At 34.6% G+C, this 12,617-nt stretch overlaps 1 protein-coding gene across 2 annotated transcripts in view; it reads left to right on the plus strand.

The window, feature by feature from the left end:
- Positions 1-1,794: 1,794 nt before the first annotated feature.
- LOC115880340 (zinc finger and SCAN domain-containing protein 10) overlaps positions 1,795-12,617 on the plus strand; it is a 73,308-nt gene continuing 62,485 nt past the window's right edge. For both annotated transcript variants that reach the window (XM_030897545.1, XM_030897546.1), the window contains exon 1: positions 1,795-2,072. The gene's annotated coding sequence lies outside the window, so the exon portion shown is untranslated. The remainder of the gene's footprint in view (positions 2,073-12,617) is intronic.

Genomic DNA, 12,617 nt, shown 5'->3' on the forward strand with positions numbered 1-12,617 from the left:
CTCTCTGATTTTCCGCTTGATTTTTCTACTCGATGTTACTATAGTTTTTAGGGAGTGGTAGTACCTTTCCGGTACCGCTTTTTCCTCTCCAAATCATGCATTTATCTCGTTTTAATATAATCACAGGACTATTACGAGCATTCTTCTTCAATCTCTCTCTGATTTTCCGCGTGATTTTTCTACTGGGTGGTATCATAGATTTTAGGGAGTGGTAGTACCTTTCCGGTAGTACCTTTTCCTCTCGAAATCATGCATTCATCTCGTTTTAATCTAATCGCCAAGGACTATTACGAGCATTATTCCTCAATCTCTCTTTCTCTGATTTTTCGCGTGATTTTTCTACTGGATGGTACCGTAGATTTTAGGGAGTGGTAGTACCTTTCCGGTAATAATTTTTCATTTCCAAATAATGCATTCATCTCGTTTTAATTTATTCGCCGAGGACTATTACGAGCATTTTCTTCAATCTCTCTCTGATTTTCCGCGTAATTTTTCTACTGGATGGTACCATAGATTTTAGGGAACGGTAGTACCTTTTCCCCTCCAAATCATGCATTCATCTCGTTTTAATCTAAGCGCCAATGACTATTACGAGCATTCTTCTTCAATCTCTCTGATTTTCCGCGTGATTTTTCTACTGGATAGTACCTACTATAGATTTTAGGGAATGGTAGTACCCCTCCGGTAGTACCTTTTCCTCTCCAAATCATGCATTCATCTCGCTTTAATCTAATCGCCAATGACTATTACGAGCATTCTTCTTCAATCTCTCTCTGATTTTCCGCGTGATTTTTCTACTGGGTGGTACCATAGATTTTAGGGAATGGTAGTACCTTTTCCCCTCCAAATCATGCATTCATCTCGTTTTAATCTAATCGCCAATGACTATTACGAGCATTCTTCTTCAATCCCTCTGATTTTCCGCGTGATTTTTCTACTGGATAGTACAGTAGATTTTAGGGAATGGTAGTACCCCTCCGGTAGTACCTTTTCCTCTCCAAATCATGCATTCATCTCGTTTTAATCTAATCGCCAATGACTATTACGAGCATTCTTCTTCAATCTCTCTCTGATTTTCCGCGTGATTTTTCTACTTGTGGTACCATAGATTTTAGTGGTGTACCTTTCCGGTAGTACCTTTTCCTTTCGAAATCATGCATTCATCTCGTTTTAATCTAATCGCCAATTACTATTACGGGCATTCTTCTTCAATCTCTCTTTCTCTGATTTTTCGCGTGATTTTTCTACTGAATGGTACCGTAGATTTTAGGGAGTGGTAGTACCTTTCCGGTACCACTTTTTCCTTTCCAAATAATGTATTCATCTCGTTTTAACCTATTCGCCGAGGACTATTACGAGCATTTTTCTTCAATCTCTCTTTGATTTTTCGCGTGATATTTCTACTGGATGGTATCATAGATCTTAGGGAGTGGTAGTACCTTTTCGGTACCACTTTTTCCTCTCCAAATCATGCATTCATCTCGTTTTAACCCATTCGCCGAGGACTATTACGAGCATTTTGCTCCAATCTCTCTCGATTTCCGCACGATTGACAGGTGGTACCGATGCACTCGGGCGGTGGTAGTAGTACCTTTTTCCGGTACCACTTTTTCCTCTCCTCCTGCACGTTTGCGGTGGTGGTCGCCGGCTTGGCTACCTACCGAGTGCGAGCGAACCGCGCCGCGGCGCGCAAAAAAAACCGCGTACGAGCGCCGCGGGTGGTGGGGGGTGGGTGTTGCGTTCCGACCAATGGGCGGGCGGCTTCGGCGTCGAAGTAGGCTGCGGGCGCTCGCCGGCCGCCAACTTTCAAAGTTTCGGCCTCTTCAGTCGGCGAGCGGCCGTTCTCTGCACCGACCGTAGACCGTGTATTGTGTAGCGGACTTAAGAACAGTTCAAATCGTAGATCGCAAACGAACAGTTTTTCGCGAAGTCGAATCGAACACAGAAATATCGTTTCTAAGTTTTTTTCAAGAACATTAGTGCGTTTTTTTTGCTTCTTTTTTTCATACGAAATAATTCTTTGAATGTTGTTATTGTTGTTTGTGACTGAGGAAACTGGCCCTTTTTCGTAGGTGAGTGAGTACCAATCAAGTTTTGTTATCGCATGGTAAATTTTTTTCGTAAATTTATAAAACAGATTTCTTTTATATAACTACCTATGAAAAAGATGAGAAGAGAATGCGAAAAGAGTGTAAAAGAATTCTTCATACAACACGCGAAGTTACTGCGCCATTTTTGCGCTATTTTTTCGAATACACTGAAATTAGTACCCTTTAAAAAATTGGCCGATCGTTTCCTGCAAAAATCAGTTCTCTCAATATAACAGTACATAAATGGCGACGTTAGTTTTACAAAAGTGCGTAGTAACAGCAAATTTTGTCAAAAAAATATAGTTAGTAGTTCTTCAATAGGTAAAATGATTTTCATTTAAATTTCAAGGAGTAAAATCTGAATATTCTCTGCTTCAAATTGTGAAAATTACCTACCACCACACTTGTTCGCTATTTTCGTACAAAATCAAGCATATTTCACTATTTTGGAGATCTACAAATTGAAAGAAATAAAAGCTACAACGTGATGCCTAGTAGTACCATTTTAGACGTAAAATGCAGCAGTGTTTTATTATTGTGCAATTATTATTATTGTTTAGTTATTGGAACCATTATACACAAATCTGTACAGAACTAATGATGTTTTAATCTGATTATTGATGATGATGCTAACAGAGAAAAACGAAACGTGTAGGAATTAAAAATCTTCCGGAGTTACAAATACAGTGTTTAGATTTTTCCCGCTAAAAAGCTGCTGAAAAATGTGAAATTTGTTTCTGGAGATTCTGAATGCAGTGAATTAATAAAAACAAAAAAGAAATACCGGTTGATCGAAAAACAAGCGTCCAGTTGGCTTGGAAACGAACATCGATGACATTCCCCATAAAATTTCACATATAAAATGACAGCGATCTTCATTTCATAGCCATCGCTGACACCGTTTTTTTTTCGGTCATATTCTAGGATCCACGAAATTACAGTATTTTTGCCTAAAACTCCGTAAATTCTCCACTCATTACATCAAAAATTGAAATTCTATCGTAAGTATGAGAGAAAAAAAATCAATGATTGCGAATTAACAGTATATTATTAGTTAATTTATAAAATTTCGTCATAAATAATTATATTACAATCATCCTAAACGCATAAGACCCAATCATTGTTTACTGTAAACATAATAATTACGTTACAAAATGCGTCAAAGCATGCTAATAAGTGTAAACCAAAATAATTATCGACAACGTAGGACATTACGAACATAAATAGAAAAAAAACGGCGTCAAATTGGCTTGGAAATGACGATCGATGAGATTCATTTCCAAGCAAACTCTGATACCGTTTTTTTTTCTCGATCATATTGGTATTTTATGTCTACAAACAGTACATATACTGTCCATGTCTACTTGACTACATAAATATATCTTCCAAACAAAAAAATAATTTAATGGTTATAACAAAGGTAATAAATATTATTGCCAATAACTGTATGAGCCCGACGGTATAATAAATTATGCAGTAACTAATGTTAATAATAATTATATTACTTTTAATTGAAATCTGTCTTGCTTGAATCTTTTTTTTATTGTTTAGTTAATTATATTGATTTTTACATTAAAAATATCTATCCACTTAAAAAAACAAAATATTTCTTCTTTTTCATTTTTTATATTCTAAATACCATTAATTCCAATCTTAAAAATACCTTATAATTTTTTTTAATACTATGCTCAAATTTTATTGTAGTTTTCTCTGATCTATTATCATTTTTATCATCGATTTCTTCTCTAAAAAGCGAAATTGAAAGTGAATGGGGGGATACATAAATAATTTAAACACAATCTGTACAATGTTGGTGACTTGAACTTGGTACATAGATGTAACCAATACATATTTATAAAAAAATAGGCGCACATAGGCCGATGCTTCTCAACAATTTTGCAATTGTAATGGTATCCTGATTAATTCCAAATCAAAGTCGATCAACCATTGATCTATTGATTATACATTTATTCGTGTAACTGTCATAATAACCATATTTAAAGACAGACTTTTACCAATCTATCAAATGGAGACACAAAAATTGTGTTTAATTTCTTTTTCAATTTAAAGCAGTAAATTTATTGGTTTGGAACTGTTAATAAGATATTATTCATTATCTCGAAAGTACTTAAATAATATTCTGATGCAACTTTACTTGCAAATTATATAAGAAAAAAAATATATTGATGATTAAAATAAAAGAAAACAGGAAAGGATACCGTGCTGGCAACTGTTACTTTTGGGTCGGCATTTACATGTGTGGAAGTAAATCGCATAGGGATCTTATTAAGTCGGAGTGAGAGAAATGCGACCGATCGACGCGACGGTGTGGTGTTGCGGCGTTGCCGATACGCCTTTCCCTATCAAGTAAAGTAAAATCACGATCGCAAACCGCTTATTTTTAACAGACGTTTTTTTCAAGAGATAACTAGATAAAATCATTAGACATGTTTCTGAGCATCTGAAATGGAATTATAAGGATATCGTTGGGGTGTCATTTTTTTTATAACGAGAAATATACGTCAGTAATCGCAATAATTTAGAAACTCAACTTTTTAACACATAACAGGCCATAACTCAAGAACCACTTTAGATATTGAAACTTATTTTTATTTTCAAGATCGGATATTTTACAATATGTTTACATAAGAAAAATTCGATAAGGTTTTTCCATTCAAAAATTGTAAACAATCCATACATTTACTTTTAGAGCATAGCAATTTTCAGCAATCGTGTAATTTTTTTATTGATAAAGATTTTCACATACTGTCTACAAAGAAAATACAGCAGAAATATTAACAAAGTTCTTGAAAAAACTACAATCTATTATTTCTAATAGATTTCGAGATGTCGATTTTTGAATTCAGAGTTCTAATAGCGCGACCACTATCGAACACCCACTCAATTCCACTTATTTTTACCAAAAATGCAAGTGTTTCTAGCTTGCACTTAAAAAAATTCAAGCTATAGGGAAAATTACAACGACTCGTTTATAAATTTACAAATTAAGTATCATGAGACGTAATTAAATTGTGAAGCTGACGTACACCTTTCCCTAGAACTTTAAGTACTGACAGATGTATTGATTGGGTCCACCGGTCAACTGCGACAAATCTGCTATATCCCCTTCGACGTCTCTTAGCGATGTGCACAGTTTCTCGGTTTATTTCATACGTTTGGCAACGTGTTTACTGTCCTCTCTTTGTTCAGTACATTATAAAGACATTGTACTCATCTTACATACGGAAATCTCGACCCAAGACTACTTTGCCAGCCCTTAGTATAAGATAGAAACAATAAGATCTTCTAATGTGACTTTTCTTAATCAAAAGCATTTTTTAGAAATATTTTTTCAAAATTCTTGTAGGAATTAAAGAGAAAATAACAGAAAAATAGATTTTTAATAAATTTCTGACTTTTTAAAAAAGACTTCTGTCAAATCCGTAACAAAAAATTTCAGTTTTAAACAACTTCCCTTTGAAAATGATTGAGGAATTTGAGGAAGGTTTTGAGAAATAATTAACTCATTATTTGAGGCTTTAAAATATCGTCTGAAGGATCGTGGCTGGCCATCTTGTTTATATCAACGCCATTTTCTTCAAGCGAAACGGCGAAAATTGTACCCTTGTACCGCGCTACTTTGTGTGTAAGTTTTCTGTCGGTATCATTAAACAAACTCGTTTTTTCTTATCAGCGATGTTTTGATTAAACAGTTGCTTTTTTTGGCAAGCGAGACCCTGGATTTTACACGCAGATAGTCGTAGGTACACCTTTTTTTTTCTTAAAGATAAAATAAAAAAATACACACAACTTCTAAAACAGAAGACTGAAAAATATTATAGAGATAGTCATTTTTGCTATTCTCCTGTAGATAACTCCTTTGCTAACCCTGTAGATATATCGAATTAAGGTTTTTAATTTTTTTTATACCTACAACATGAACGTATTATTGTGGTATAATTTTGTAAATATTATTTCAATAAATTTTAAGTTTTATTGAAAGAAACTGTAAAAATATCTTAGGAATTAATGGTACTACCATTCTCATATAGTCAGAGTAATGTAGATTTTTCTTTTCATATGAAACTTTGACGAAACCTAGGAATTTACTTTATCATAGATAAAAAAATAATACAAGACAAAAAGTATATACCATAGACATAATACTAATGTAGCAAATGTGGTATGGTTCTTTGGTACTAAGCAATGACCAGTCATTCGCAAAGAGTTACTTATGTGGAGGATTCAGTCTCCAAGTTGTAAAAATGTAATCTAGAGATCACGGTGGTACTGTCACCAATCAATAGAATCTTATATAGTCGCAGTAAAACTCCACCCAATAGAATCTAATCTCAATTAATCAAGCGGGAGATCGAGAATTTTCACCATGGTACCACCGCAAAGCTGAAGAATTATCTAGGAATCTCTTCCAATTTCCTTGGTTTGATATAAAAGCAGAAAAAAAATACTGACTATATACGAGGGTGGTGGTAGTACCGTTTCGGTAGTACCATTTTTTCGACTGTTAATTGCTGGGCGCGTCGATGAGTCGGACAGATAGTCGGGCTCTTGAACAATGAGCTTTATTGGCTTCCTCTCTATCTGCTCGGTTCGGTACGACCCGAGGGGCCAAAGGGAGCCGGTAGCCGATGGTATCTGACCGCTGCCAGCCGGCCGGCCATCGGTACCAACAACGCAAAGAAGAACAAGAAGGAATCTCCATCTCTTTAGTTTTTGTTTTACCGGCGACGAGAAGAAATCAGTCGGAGCGTCGACACGGCGGGCGGGTAGTACCACAGGTACTACCACCGCCGCGATTGAGGTTTTTGCACTCCCACGTACCGCCGGCACCGAAGGAATTCCGATGGGGCCTGAGAGCCGAACTGTTTTTGGTCAGGAGTCGGATGCGACGACGGTACGACCAGACTTGGGTCAGTGAGACGCGTTTTCGTGTTGCCTTTTTTTAATTAAGTCAACGTGATAACAAAGAGAACGTTTTATTTAATGATGTACCAAAAATATAGTGTTAAATTCCAGAAATAAGTACTTAAGCTCATAAGTTGATTAAAATGTTGTATCCTATACAATTTCCTGTCTCACAATGTACCGTTTGTGTCCGGGAAGGGATCATAGTTTCATAGTTGTCGATTTTCGAAAGAAATCAGTACATGTATTATTATTTCGTATATTTTTCATTTTATTAATTTTATGGAAAGCAATGTTCTTTAAAATGTTGTATCCTATATTATAGGGCCTGTTTCTCTCTACACTTTCCTGTCTCACAATGTATCGTTTGTGTCAGGGAAGGGATCATAGTTTCATAGTTGTCGATTTTCGAAAGAAATCAGTACATGTATGTTATTTCGTATATTTTTCATTTTATGAACGCTGAATACTTTCGGGTCGCTCTCAGGAAGCGGGTGTGTGGCCGAAGGAAATATTATATATTTTTATCGAAACTTTACGAAAAACAACTGAGAAGGAACAGGTAGTCGTGGGAGGCTTATATTTTCGGATCTATCGACAGGCGACCTCTCAACACCCACGACATAGCCCGCTTGTTTTCTTTTAATTTTATCTGTCCGGCATCTCTACAGTCTCGGTCGTTTTTTTTGCTTATATCTGACTTGCTTTTTTTGGTGCTTTTTTCGTTCAGCTGTCCATAACAGATGAAATTTTAGAAGGGGTTTGTCCCCCATTTTTTATAACAACTCAATATCACCATCAAGTCCTGTCTGTCTTGAGGCATAAATTCAAAACAGAAATAAGTAATAGTAATAGTTGAGTATTAGTTACTAAATAATCTAAAATACTTCCTTATCGCATCTACAGATTACAGATGTATAAAAAATTGATATATCAATAGTATCATCATCAGCATCATATATTCAAAACACTCTTCTTCATTTGCTACCAAGTATTCTGTCTTATCCACTCGGGCCTTCTCTCTTATCCACTCTATCACTTGTGGACCCTCTCTGTTCCTTATAAATTTTTCTTCTTTAGTATCTTAAAAAAACTGCATTTCTTTCGTTTCTTTTTTAATCAACTGCTTTTCAAAGAAGACTGCGTTTCTAGCAAGATCCTGTTTGATTTCTGCAAACGCTATCTCTCGAGATACACTTACATCAATCCTATCATCCTGAGAGGCTGTCACTGGTCGAACCTATTAGCGCTTTAAGCACTCCAACTCTCCTCTCCGTCTCTTCGTGAAAAATGGAATAGAATCTGTGGAATTTCTGTCGTTTTTGCACCGGCAGGTACTTCACCACGAAGATGCCATATTGCCGATGAAATGCCGCCCCGTATGTGTCCGGCATTACGCGAGTCGAGTCTCTCGCTGTTTGTCTCCTAATTAAGTGGGTAGGTACTACCTCTAGAGATGAGTCCGGTCGAGAAAGAGACAAGGTCTTCTCGATATTTCTTTGATTTTTTTCGTCGTTCGTTTGCTCTTCTGGCTTGCATGCGTGTATGTTTGCGCATAGTTTCGAAAGTTGAGCGCGATCTCTCGAAGTGGACGAAGCAGCGAGGAATGACGAGTTGCCATCGAGAAAGAAGCTAGATTAAAGAGGAATTCCGATATACGTGCTCTTTAACTAAAAAACTCTTTCAGGTTTTGTAAATATTTCAGAAAAGTCAGAAATTGCAAGAAATATTAGTGAAGGATTTTCTAGAGTATAGAAATGTTTAAGGAATTTTGTTGAAACTAGAATAGTAATTTTTGTGCTTTTAAGATCTTTTGTATCATAGTAGAAAAGTCACCAAAATTTATTACAGAATGTAGAATGTTGTGTTTGCCGAAAGTTTGTTTTTTAGCTCATCTCAATAGCTTCATTTTTTTGGAGACTTTCGCTTTTGAAGAAGACAATAACATTTTTCTTATAAAATAACAAGTTTTATATTAAAACCATGCCTTTGTTTTTGGTCCTAGTCAATAGACCTTTTCCCTCGTATAAATGACAGATGGGACCTTTCGTTTTTTAAATTGCTTAAAAAATCATCAAAATTGGCCGGCTAGAACAAAATATATTAAACATTAAAATGCATCAAATTTTTTCAAAAGAAATGAAATGATCCATACATGAAATTCATCTTTTTTTCAAATACCAGAGTACGATATTTTAAGAAAATATGTTATGGTTAAATCAATATCGCTGATCTATTTTCTAATATGTCTGGCTTGAAACATTACGTAATTACAGTTTATTTTAATACAACCTATACCCTCATTAATATCCTTAACTATTAAAACGACATATCAACGAAACCTCAAAGAACACGAGGTATCCTTTGAGCGAAATAAATACCAACTGAGCTTCTTGTTGATTTATTCGCCGTTTTTTCATTGATTCACCACAGTCGTAAATAGTTAATTAGTACCGTTAACAAGACAACTACTAAATATCAATTAAAACTAAAATCCTTTTGGCTGGAACAGACTTGGACCACGGCCATTTTGTTTGTATTGGTACGATTTAATTGGCGAAGGATCCGTTCTTTCTATTGAAGAACTATAAATATCTATGACTGAAAAAAAAGGTAAAACCAAGTATAAAAAGTATGAAATGGTACCATATCCAGCTGTAGTTGTTATAGTTAGTTTAGAATTGTTATCTGTTGAGTTTTAAGATGTTTATGTAAAAGAGGTTGATGTAAAAGAGGTTTATGTAAAAGAGGTTTATGTAAAAGAGGTTTATGTAAAAGAGGTTTATGTAAAAGAGGTTTATGTAAAAGAGGTTTATGTAAAATATGTTTATGTAAAAGAGGTTTATGTAAAAGAGGTTTATGTAAAACTGGCTAGGTATTTTTACACAAATGAAGAAGGAAATTAAAGATAAAGGATTATACTATATCCGAATTGTAGTACATTTTTAGACAACTTCTTTATTTTTAAGATTTTTATGGTCAAACATCAACAAAATATCCCTTATGTTTGGACTAAATTTTCTCGAAAATAAAGACATAATTTAAAATTCCGCTACAATACGGAAATAGATTGAAGTTTTGTGATTACAGTGATATATGTATAATTTATATGGTTTTGTAACAAATTGCTCGCTATTTTATGGAAATGTTGAAGCTCAGAAACCTTAATCAAGCATCAGAAACTCAGCTCAGAAACCTGAATCAAAGCACGTGTGTTTGGAATTTTGGATGTGGTTTAACACAACAGGGTCGGGCTAAACCTTAGGCAGATTTCTGAAATATAATATACAATATCCAAAACAAATCCAACAAATACATAGCAATCCTGAATTAATATCTTTAAAAAACATGTCAAAATAACGCGTCTTTTTCTTCTACGATCGTTAGACTACGGTAGTACTACTATCCTAACTACAAAGAAAAAATTCCTATCATGATCTAATGACAGGTACCTGTCCGGACGCGTCAAAAAAAGATTCTCGGCCCCCCCGCAGCACCGGTAACAAGTAGTAGTGTTCTCCCAACAAAAGGTACCACCGTAATCTTTGGTACTACGCGGCGGGGAGCCTTTCGAGCCGTATACCGAGTAGTTTAATCGGGAACAACGCGCGGCATCAGCTTGTTTTCGTCTTTGTTTAACACTAACAACCGTATTATGGTAGGACTTTTGTTAAAGTTTTTTTTCGCTACTTGTTCCGATGTAATTTTATCAATAACAATGTTATTATTTATTGTATGCATGGTACCAATCGTGTAGTTAAAATTTATCGTATACAACTAGCAGAGGTACTTCCATGCACCTACAAACTTGATTTGTTTCTTCTAACACGGCCCGAACTAATGAATTTCTTGTTAGTACCGATTAATTGAGAGAGATAGGATCGTCGTACCGACCGACCGACGCATCGAGGAGTTTGTTTACACTAAAAGGATAGGTACCTATACGGTTGTATGTATTTAAAAACGGTGCAGTGTAGCAGCAAGGCCATAATTAAAACCTTATAACGTAGCGAGGAGCGTAAATTGAAAAGAGGTACCACTTTGCGTCAGGTGCAGCGTCCGTCGGGGGGATGTTTCGCTAAATTGAAACAAGAAATCAATTTGTTAGTTTGTCTGTTTACTGTTAGTACCTAATAGAAGATAGTACTGTGTGTGGAAATTATAAGTCGTTTCATAATTAAATTAAAAATATGATCTCTTAATACACTGGCAATTTTAGAGTACTCTATTTGGAGATACCAATAAAAGAATATTTAATCTTCTCAAATCATAGATCGTTTGGGGTCAACTTTCGTTTAGCTGAAATCAGTTATTAGAAAAAAAAATTGTCTTTAAAAGCTACTGTGAACCACGAAAAACACAAATTTTCCTGCGGAAATGCCTAATTTTCAAATTTCGCACTTTAGAATAACTGAAATCTGCTATAAAAAAATACGTTTTGCGTTTTATGTTTAATATTTTTCTGAACATATAAACACAAAAATTTTCCTGCGGAAATATGCTGTTTTCATTTTCTAAGGAACAATTAAATTGTGCATCTGATTCTCATAAAATATACAGGGTGTTATATTTAAATTAAATAAGTTATTGCCATTTAAAGCTAGTAATTATTTAAAATAAATTTTTAGACACTCTGTATAAGGTAGTATAATTTTATTATTGCAACACAATAACTGATCAATAAATAAACTTCAGTAAATATTTAGTATTAAAAACTTTGATATCCTCGGAGAAATGAAGCGTTAAAATTTATACTGCAATTTCGCAAAATTGAAAATATTTCAAAATCGGTAAGGTTTAAGTGTAATAAACCTTAACAAATTTACCTTTATTTTAATCGTAGAAACTAAAAATGTAATAATATACAGGGTATTCCATTTAAAAAAATACAAGTTTGATATTTTTTATTTATTTGGGACACTCTGTATCTTGTAAAAATATTTTTAAATTTTAGCTCTAATAGTCCTTCAACGAACCCAAAACTTACAATTTGTAAAAATCTAATCGTTTAGCTACAATATTCCGTGTCGTATGTGGTGAACAACCCTGTCTAAAGTCATTTTTTATATAACAGATTTCAGCTAAAACGAAAGTTGAGCCATCATTTGAAACATATAGACACGAACTTTTGGTTAACTTTCTGTAACCAACATGAACAATATCTTGACGTCACTTTAGGGCAAAAATATAATTCTTATTCAATTCTAACCACCTTTACACCCATTTTCAAGTAAAAACCAGTTTTTTCTTTATAAAGATAATGTAGATATGTTGTTTATACAGGGTGAGTCTTGAATAAGTTCCTCGAAGTTTAATCTACTAAATAGTTTAGACTCACCTTGTATAGTTACTTGCTTCCTGATATAAATAAGGCTACCTTTCGGTACGAAATTTGTTCGAAATTCGAATCGATTCCACATGTCAAAAAGATGTTGATTTGTGCTTGAGTGAGATTAGAGCCCGAAAAAAATTGAAAGAAATTTGATACAGGTACCTGTTTAACTAAGATTCAGTTACTATGGTACTTTTACCGTTGTCCGGTACTCTTTCTCTCCCTCTCTCCTTCCTTCGCCCGGCGCGGTGGTACCGTTTTATTTCTGC

Source organism: Sitophilus oryzae, unplaced genomic scaffold (assembly GCF_002938485.1).
Source record: "Sitophilus oryzae breed Bouriz unplaced genomic scaffold, Soryzae_2.0 scaffold_1621_pilon_pilon, whole genome shotgun sequence".
Taxonomy (NCBI): Eukaryota; Metazoa; Arthropoda; class Insecta; order Coleoptera; family Curculionidae; genus Sitophilus; species Sitophilus oryzae.